Here is an 8,602-nt window from a genome sequence, read left to right on the forward strand (position 1 = left end):
AGAAACAAAGTATAAATATCTGTGTTAGTTCAGGTAAATTTTGCAGAGACATAATAGGGGGAAGAAGCTTTTCATTAGAAAACGTTTTAGAATTTAGAATTGCAGAAAAGGCATTGTGGATCATTTATGAAAATTGCTGGATTAGCAGTAATAATTGTTTCATTCAATTGAATTGTTTCATTCAATTCAAAGTTTAATTTGCCCTTTTCCTTTCTTAGTATGGTCTGACAAACATGTTTATTGAGATACTGAATTGTTGAAATATATTAACATTCTTTCATATGCTTTTTAAAATTAGTAGTCCACTATTGGTTTAATTTTAACAATATATGACTAAGAATAAGAGATATAAAACTATATATTGACCAAATCACTATGGTAGCTGGTGGCATTCAATTGACTGAATCATGGGCCTACAATTTGATCTCCATTCACTGATATTATTTCATCACACATAGCATCGCAAAGTGTTCCATGTGAAGGGGAACATGTGTTTAAAAGTCATTTAAGGGGCTTCCCTGGTGGCGCAGTGGTTGAGAGTCCGCCTGCCGATACAGGGGACGTGGGTTCGTGCCCCAGTCCAGGAAGATCCCACATGCCGCGGAGTGGCTAGGCCTGTAAGCCATGGCCGCTGAGGCTGCGCGTCCAGAGCCTGTTGCTCCGCAGAGGGAGAGGCCACAATAGTGAGAGGCCCGCGTAACGCAAATAAATAAATAAATAAATAAATAAATAAATAAGTCATTTAAAAAACAAGAAAACGAAGAAAGATGTATATTTTTGTCTTTAAAACATGAGCCTCTAGGACACTTCTCAACTCCTCAGAGCTTAAGAAGTTCAGGTTGGAGAAGGAGGAATAAATTAATCAGCATTTTACCTGTAAATTATTAGTATCATAACTATTTCCTGGAAATAGGCTTTGGGGTCTATTTATTACTGCTACACATTTGTTCTTCGCCTGTTCTGCCACACATCAAGAATAAGTTCAAAATCGCGATAATCCAGACTGGATGTAGCACATGGGGGAAAGGTGAAGAACCTGAGCTCTGAGCAGAGACAGACCACATATAGCTTCCAGAAAGTGATCTGTTTCAAAAAGGAGTGTAGGAAGTCCACAGGATACTGGACAAACCAGGAAGGTGACTTTGGAATAATCCAGTTCAAAGCTTTGTACCCTGTATCCTATAGGGTGTGTTTAGCTGTAAATAACTGAAAATCCAACTACCGTAAATAAACACCATTTCCTCACTGAAATAAATGTCTACAAGTAGGAGGTTCCTGGTACTGGTTAAGCTGCCACCAGTGTCATCCAGGACCAGGCTCCTACTTTCCCTCTTGGTATCATCAAGTGTAGAAATGTCTCATCCTTTGGCCACTGGGATGTAGACAATGGATAAGCCAGCAACCTGCTTACTGCTGGTCCTGAATACAACCCATTTCAATATTTCTCTCTGCCTTAGGAAATTGACCTTTTCCTCTCTGATGAAAATTGACCCCCATCTTTCTTCATTCTCTTGTTTATTCACTCTGTTCGATAACCGTGGATTGATATACACATCCAGAACAGAAGGATATCTGCTTTCAGCAATCTGAAGTTTAAGATTTCTGTATGTCCTTGTTACCACAAAAAAGATAGCAAACAGACGTAAGGGCTGTAACTATTAGAAAAGAAAATATAAAAATGCTTCTATTAATAGATAACATTACGGACTTCCCTGGTGGTCCAGTGGGTAAGACACCCCGCTCCCAGTGCAGGGGGCCCAGGTTCGATCCCTGGTCCGTGAACTAGATCCCTCATGCATGCTGCAACTAAGAGCCCACATGCCGCAACAAAGCTCCCGCATGCCACAACTAAGACCCAGTGCAGCCTAAATAAATAAATATTTTTAAAAATAGATAACATTAGAATACTTTTAAAATCCAATTGGAAATTTTAAAAATCCATAAAGTTGTAATAAACCAGACAATAAGAAATAAAGATACATGAATCAACACACAGGTACACACAAAATCTGTATAACCTTAACAAGTATATTGAAAGGAGACTCAGAGTAGAAGCATAAAGACGTAACTGTCTGGGATTAATTTGTTGGGAAATGCAAGGAACCTACAGGAAGATAAGTTTCTGGAAAGAATTACACGTAAAATTGCATAAATGAAGATGAGTATTATGTTCCAGGTTGGGAAGGCCAACTATAAATCCCAAATCATCACTAGGCTCAATACAACAGCAAATGGGATTACGGGATTACAGTGGGCTCTTTGGGAGCCTGGCCCTTGACTTTGCTCTGTACTTCCTTCCTCTTTAAAATGTGAGGGAAGAAACTGACTGCCATCTTCACAAGAACAATCAAGTTGTATTCAAACTCATCTTAAGGAGAAATGCCCTCAGAAAGTACTAGTTCAAGAAAAGTCTTTTTCTCTCCAATAAATTTGACTTCAAAGCCATCAATAGCATGCAGTAATAATATAATTTTTTGTGTGTGTGTATGGTGGCAGGGAATTCATGTTGTTCAGCAAGTTGGCACAATTTTTTAAAATGGAGGTATGCTTTTCTTCAAGCACCCTTTTTTTTCCTACCCAGAGAGGACCCATGTCACCCACTATGAAGACTGAGGGGGAGAGTGTACCCATGTCTGCATGTGTAATTTGATGAATCCACCATATGCCCTTGGTCCTGTGTGTTTTCACATCATATCCTTGGAACTCTGGAATGTTTCTTTGCCTCCTCTGTAGCCCCTTGGCAGTGCCTCTCAGGCTGCAGCTGGCCCTTCTTCCTGACCACATTGGGTCTCTGCTCCTTGTGGGGTGTCCACCTCCCGAGGAGTGACTCTAAGTCAGGTAAGCAAGCGTCAGCCTGAGCCTGCAGAACCTTATTACCTGTGATGGCTGCTCCTAGGAGTCCCTGACTTGTGTCTCAGCATGATTAAACAAGAGACTTGAGAGCAGAAGCTGGTTGGGAGCAAGAAAGGATTATCATGTGAGATTTTTTTGGGGGGGGGCACGAGTAACAGAATGTGCCGCCATTCACTATCTCGTTGCATGAAATCCAGAGCAAGGGCTTCCAGGGATGGTTTCAGGTGCTCTGCATCTTCCACTCAGCTCTCCTCAGTGTATCGTCTTGCTTAATCCCAAGGCTCGTGTCCTCATGGCCTCAAGGAGGTTGTCACAGTTTCACGCATCACATGAAGCCATACAACATTTGGCTGAAGATATAGCCATCAGGGAGTGTGTTTGTTTCCTTTGCCACTGTAACAAATTACCACAAATTTTGTGGCTTACAACAGAACGAGTTTATCATCTCAGCTCTGAAGGTCAGAAGTCCAACACGGGTCTTTCTGGGCGAAAATCAACATATTGGCAGGGCTGCCTTCCTTCTCTAGGGGAGAATCCATTTCCTCGCCTTTTCCAGCTTCTAGAGATGTCCTGCGCTCCTTGGATCATGGCCTCTCTCTCCATCACCGGAGCCAGCAGTGTAGCATCTATAAGTCTCTCTCTGGCTCTGACCTCTGCTTCCTCATCACATTGCCTTCTCTGACTCTGACTTCTCCTGCCTCTTCTTAAAACAAGGACAATTGTGATTACATTGGGCCCAGGATAATCTCATCTCAAGATCCTTAACTTAATTGCATCTGCAAAGCCTCTTTTGCCCTGTAAGATAACACAGTCACTGGTTCCAGGCATTAGGGTGTGGGCAGCTTTGGGGAGCCATTACTTTGCCTACCTCAACAAAGGAAAACATTCTCTTCAGAAGCACTCTTTCTTTTTTTTCTTTTCTTTTTTTTTTTTTTTTTGTGGTACGCGGCCCTCTCACTGTTGTGGCCTCTCCCATTGCGGAGCACAGGCTCCGGACGCGCAGGCTCAGCGGCCATGGCTCACGGGCCCAGCCACTCTGCGGCATGTGGGATCTTCCTGGACCGGGGCACGAACCCGTGTCCCCTGCATCGGCAGGCGGATTCTCAACCTCTGCGCCACCAGGGAAGCCCAGAAGCACTGTTTCTTGTAGACTTCCTCAGGCCCTGTTGGCTCAGGTTGACACAAGTGTCCGTGTCCTGGCTGTGACAAAAGCTGGAAAAGAGTGGCTCGCATTTTGGCAGCTGTAGGTGACGCCTCCACAGTGGCTGGCACAAAAGCCGGCTTGGGTGAAGCTCATCTGCCCCAGAAGCCTCTCTTCAAGTTGAGTTGTAAGGACATATCCCCCATCTGAGAGCAGCTGGTGCTGGAAGTTTCTGGACTTGCTACCAGCAGAGATCTGGAACTGAACAAAGTCTCAACATCCAGGGAGCAGCAAGGAGATGGGGATCTTGGTGGAGGCTTTGATGGTAGTGCTGGAAAGGAAAGGTGGTATCCATAGAGTATAAGGGAAGAGCAGGATCTCTCCCTTGGGTTTAGGAGGAAAACCAGATTTTCAAAGGATTCTCATAAAGGGAGAGGGAGAAGAAGGTCTTCAGAGTTCATGTGTGGGACATTTCCCTTCATCCCTTCCCCAGAACCATATACCCTTTCGAGCAGCTATGGGTGAGCTTGCTCCCACTCCCAGTATCACCCTTGGAGTACGGACACTTCACCAGGCTGTCTTTTTTAAAATAAACATTTTATTTTTTTCCTTCCAGTTTTATTCAGATGTAATTGACACCCAGCACTGTATAAGTTTAAAGCATACAACATAATGATTTAACTTACATGCATCGTGAAATGATTATCACAATAAGTTTAGTGAACATTGATCGTCTCACATTGATACAAAATTAAATAAATAGAAAAAATTTTTTTACTTGTGATGAGAACTCAGGATTTATTCTCTTAACATCTTTCTTATATAGCATACAGCAGCATTAAGTATATTTATCATGTTGTACCACCTGACTGCCTTCATCCGATTCCCCCTCCCCCCTCCTCCTCCCCGCCTCTGGTAACCACAAATCTGATCTTTTTTTCTATAAGTTTATTTGGTTGTTTTGAAGTATAATTGACCTACGATACAATACTATGTTAGTTCCTGATACACAACATAGTGATTTGATATATCTATATGTTTGAAAATGATCACCATGGTAAATCTAGTTACCGTCTGTCACCGTACAAAGATATTACATAGTTATTGACTATATTCTCCACACTGTACATTTTATATCTATGACTAATCTATTTGGCAACTGGAAGCTTTTACCTCTTAATCCCTCTCACCTATTTCTCTCCTCCTCCCACTCTTCTCCCCTTTGGCAATCACCTGTTCTCTGAATCTGTGAATCTTTCTGTTTTGTTATGTTTGTTCTTTTTTGTTGTTATTTTTTAGATTCCAAATATAAATGAAATCATGCTATATTTGTCTTTCTCTGTCTGAATTATTTCACTTAGCATAATACCTCTAGGTCCATCCATGTTGTCACAAATGGCAAGATTTCATTCTTCCATGGCTGAGTAATATGTCGTTGTGTATATATACCACATCTTCTTTATCCACTGATCTACTGATGGGTACTAGTTTTTCTTCCATATCTTGTCTATTGTAAATAATGCTGCAGTGAACATAGGGGTGCATATATCTTTTCAAATTAGTGTTTTTATTTTCTTTGTATAAATATGCAGGAGTAGAATTGCTAGATAATATGGTAGTTTGATTTAATTTTTTTCTTTTTTTTTGGTAGTGCTGCGTGGCTTGTGGAATATTAGTTCTCTGACCAGGGATTGAACCTGGGTCACAGCAGTGAAAGTGTGAAGTCCTAACCACTGGACTGCCAGGGAATTCCCTGATTTAATTTTTTGAGGCACCTCCATATTGTTTTCCACAGTGCCTGCGTCAATTTACATTCCCATCAACAGTGGATAAGGGTTCCCTTTTCTCCACATCCTTGCCAACACTTGTTATTTGTTGTCTTTTTGATAATAGTCATTCTGACAGGTGTGGGATGATATCTCATTGTGGTTTTGATTTGCATTTCCCTGGTGATTAGTGATGTTGAGCATCATTTCATGTGCCTGTTGACCATCTGTATGTCTCCTTTGAAAAAATGTCTATTCAGATCCTCTGCCCTTTTAAAAATCGGTTTGTTTTTTTGATGTTGAGCTCTATGAGATCTTTTAATATTTTGAATATTAATCCCTTATCATGTATATCACTTATAAATATCTCTCCCAATCAGTTGGCAGCCTTTTCATTTTGTTGATAGTTTCCTTTGCTGTGCAAAAGCTTTTTAGTTTGACATAGTCCCATTTGTTTATTTTTTGCTTTTGTTTCCCTTGCCTGAGGAGACATAGCAAAAAAAAAAAAAATTACTAAGACCATTGTCAAAATGTGTACTGCTTATGGTTTTTTTCTATAAGTTTTATGGTTTCAGGTCTTACATTTAAGTCTTTAATACATTATGAATATATGTTTGTGCATGGTGTGGTGTGAGAAAGTAGTCCAGTTTGATTCTTTTGTATGTAGCTGTCCAGTTTTCCCAACACGATTCATTGAAGAGGCCATCTTTTTCCCCGTTGTATGTACTTACCTCCCTTCTTGTAGATTAATTGCCCATATAAGTGTGGGTTCATTTCTGGTCTTTCTATTCTATTCCATTGATCTATATGTCTGTTTTTGTGCCTGTACCATACTGTTTTGATTATTGTAGCTTTGCAGTATAGTTTTAAATTAGGTCACATGCTCCCTCCAGATTTATTCTTCTTTCTCAAGATTGTTTTGGCTATTTGGGGTTTTTTGTGTTTCCATACATATTTTAGAATTATTTGTTCTAGTTCTGTGAAAAATGCCATTGGTATTTTGATAGGGATCACATTGAATCTGTAGATTACCTTGAGTAATATGGACATTTTAACAATATAAATTTTTCCAATTCATGAGCACAGTATATCTTTCCATCTGTTTGTGTCATCTTCAGTTTCTTTCATCAATGTCTTATAGTTTTCCCAGTGTGGTCTTTTACCTCCTTAGTTAGATTTATTCCTAGTTATTTTATTCTTTTTGATTCAATTGTAAATGGGATTATTTTCTTAATTTATCTTTCTGATAGTTCATTGTTAGTATATAGAAACAACAGATTTCTGTATATTAATTTTGTATCCTGCAACTTTACAGAATTCATTGATGAGTTCTCATAGTTTTGTGTGTGGTATGTCTTTTTAGTCCTACCTGAACACTGACTACGCCCCTAGAAACATGAAGATGCAGGCAACTCTTTATGATACCTCTCTTAAAGTTAGTAGTGGAATGCCACTTGTGAAACATTTGTGAGTTTTTATAAAAGTTTGTAATTTGTTTGACGTGACAGGACTATGCAAGAAAGAAGTGGTTGGCATATTTTTCAGCTCTCTTCTGTGACTACTATAAAACTGTACATATATTGATCCCTATGATACTATAAGATAAATGATCTCTGCATGACACTTCAAATTTGATGGTTCTCTGATTTTTATATGATGTAAAAAATATGCTGTTGTCATTGAAACATTTACATTTTATTATCTATGGCAGTCATTTCTATGAGACATTGTCCATCAGGCCTAGACCCCGAGTCCCATTAAATGACGTTCTATGGGAAATCAAGGGCATATGAAGAACATAACTGCTCATACCTCGTTATCTGTAACTTCAGGGAGTTACAAGTGCAGAGTCTTATTACATTCAGGTACCTGTTTATGGGTCAAAAATAACTTGTGGATTCTGCCTCCTTTGTGGTTTATTTCTGATATCAAATCACATGGAATTCCAACCAATAGCTTTTCCATATTATGTTCAATGAGTTTCTCTAATCTATATGAATTTCCTGGTGTCAACTAATGTGAAAGCCATAGTCAAAAGCCTGCCAATATTGCCTCTATTCAAAATGTTCTCCAGTATGAGTCCTCTTGTGTTGGATAAAGTGAGAACACCTCCTGAAGGCTCTTCCACACCATTTACATGTATAGGGTTTTCCCAGTATGAGTTCTCTGATGTAGCATCATAAGTGCTGAAATATGTTTAAAGCTTTTCCCACAATGAATATATTCATAGGTTTCTCTCCAGTGTGTGTGCTGTGATGTTGAGTAACTGAGAAAAGCATGAAACATTTCCCTGAATGATTACATTGTAGGGTCTTTCGTTTATAGATCCTTGGATGTAACATAAAGCAATCACACCTTGAAAATAAGCTCCTGAATTCACTGCAAATATGAAGTGTCTCATAAGTATAAATTCTCTCATACTGAGTAAGGGATAATTTGTGCCTATACATTTATAGAATTTTTCTCCTATATGAGTTCTAAAATGTACTGAAAGACAATCTTTCTCAGTAAAGACTCTCCCACACTCAACACATTTGTAAGATTTGTCTCCTGAGTGAATTTGCTCATGGTTATAAGGGTTGAGCTCTGTTCAGACTTCTGTACACTCAACACATTGTATGATCTCTCTTGAGTATGACTTCTCTGATGTCATTATATAGTGGAAGAAGGAAGGACTGAGTTCTAATTAACTTCTCCCCAAAATGTATTATTCTTGCTGCCTCTGTCCTGAATCAGTGTTTTCTCAAGGGCCATGTGTTCCACCCCTCTCTTCTGGTTCTCCTGCTGCTGCTTTAAATGAGCCTCACATTCCTGGTCTCTGCCAAATGTGGAGGGATGTAGT

Source organism: Kogia breviceps, chromosome 18 (assembly GCF_026419965.1).
Source record: "Kogia breviceps isolate mKogBre1 chromosome 18, mKogBre1 haplotype 1, whole genome shotgun sequence".
NCBI classification, from domain to species: domain Eukaryota; kingdom Metazoa; phylum Chordata; class Mammalia; order Artiodactyla; family Physeteridae; genus Kogia; species Kogia breviceps.